This window comes from Nannospalax galili, unplaced genomic scaffold (assembly GCF_000622305.1).
Source record: "Nannospalax galili isolate Female #2095 unplaced genomic scaffold, S.galili_v1.0 scaffold169, whole genome shotgun sequence".
In the NCBI taxonomy this organism is placed as follows: domain Eukaryota; kingdom Metazoa; phylum Chordata; class Mammalia; order Rodentia; family Spalacidae; genus Nannospalax; species Nannospalax galili.
In genome coordinates this window covers 5,789,207-5,791,121 of record NW_008360327.1, presented here as the reverse complement: position 1 = coordinate 5,791,121, position 1,915 = coordinate 5,789,207, and the positions used below count along the sequence as shown (strand labels likewise).

General features: G+C 38.3%; 1 pseudogene; it reads left to right on the top strand.

Annotated features, from left to right (window-relative positions):
- Positions 1–983: 983 nt before the first annotated feature.
- LOC108490326 lies at positions 984–1,577 on the top strand (annotated as a pseudogene).
- The last annotated feature ends 338 nt before the right edge of the window (positions 1,578–1,915 follow it).

The following is a 1,915-nucleotide window of genomic DNA, read 5'->3' as shown; positions in this document are numbered from 1 at the left end:
TCCAGGGAAGGAGGACTTATCTCATGAACATGGACATACATCTTTGGTCACCTCTCCATAAATAAGAATCAATAATGTCAGGACTGTTTCCCATTTTTCTATTTCTAGTCCAGGTTGTAGTTTTTTCTCATCAGGATGCTTTCCTTTGATGCAGGGATAACAGTGTTCGGGAAGCTGGGAAATTGTTCTACCAGGCGCTAAGCATATGCTCAAATTTGTTTACCACAAACAGTAGCACATTCTAGCTCCTGTTACTGCCATCATAGTAACAGGATGGAGGTTGAGCTTCTCAACAAAATACTACATAAGGCAAAGGCAAACAGTTAAAGAGAAAGAGCAATGATAATTATGCAGCCGTCAGTTGTCAGTCTAAACAGGCTCCTGCTTCCAAATTGTAGCTCCATTTTCAGAATAGAATGGAGAGCGGAACTTGACTGTTGTTAGAAGACCATTTCTGTACTTAACAGGGGGAGTAACTAAATTAACAGCTGGTAATTCTTTACAGATCTTCACTAAGCTCCACGGCATAACCTTATTCGTAGGTTTATTTGCTTCAATAGTGTAAAACTGCCTCATTAATGAGTCAGAATAAAATTCAGGATTCTCTATTGAAAACTCAGTTTCTGTTTCTAAATACAAGTAACCAAACAACGATCTCAAAAATGAGAATGGAAATTAAAATTAAAAGTATATAATTCCCTGTTCATTTCATTGAGACAAGTATGTTTAGCAGGACTAAATTTGACCCTGATAAGTTTTAATCAAGCATTCAAGCTCTGTAGTTACATATTTTGACTTCAAATGAACAAAATCATTTCAGAGAACTATGATGAAGAATGCACAAATGTAAAACATGGATTCCTTTACTAAACTTCAATTGGCCACTGATAATGAATACAAGGAGAAAGGGTCCACACTAACCTCAAAAGATGCTGATATGGCTTTTCCCTTTTGCGACCATTGCTGGAGCAGCACCCACCAAAATGAAGTTCAATCCCTTTGTGACTTCTGACTGAAGCAAGAGCCATAAAAGTCATTTCAATGCACCGTCTCACATTCGGAGGAAGATTATGTCCTCCCTCTTTCCAAAGAGCTGGGAGAGAAGTACAATGATTGGTCTGTGCCCAGTCGAAAGGATGATGGATTTCAGGTTCTACAAGGGCACTGCAAAGGTCAGCAGATCAGCAAAGTGGTCTAGGTTTTCAGGAAGAAACATGTCATCTGCACTGAGCAGCTGCAGGGGGAAAAGGCTAATGGCACAACTGTCCATGTGGGCATTCACCCCAGCAAGGTGGTTATCACCAAGTTAAAGCCAGACAAAGACCACAGAAAGATCCCGGAATGGAAAGCCAAATCTCACCAAGTAGGAAAGAAAAAGGGCAGAAACTGCCAATGAAGAAACCATCGAGAAGATGCAGGAGTGGAGTCTTACATATGACTGTCAGAATACGTATGAAATGAAGCGCTTAGAAAATACACAAATGGAATGCCATCATTTACTAGGTGATTTTGACTCTATGTACATTATATTTAGATTAGCCTGCAAAGATCAAAATATCTGCAGATTGAGACTATGATAGTGAAAACAACTATTCTCAAAATTTCATTCAAAGTCTTATATCTTGAGCTCCCATTCATGGTGAATTCCATGCCATGGATGACCATATAGATTGAAACATTAATCCAGGCATTATAACATGTATTAGCAATTGCCTGGATTGTGCTTTGGCCTAAGTATTAGTTTTCTTGGATTTTAGTAATAAATTCCTACAAACTGCATGACTTAAGCAACAGAAATTTATACCCTCCTAGGCCTTGAGACTGAAATTCATAATTGAGCTGTCTAGTTAGTCATACTTCCTATGAAAGTTTATAATGGTTCAATGAACCAATAGTATAAGTCAATTACTTTGAT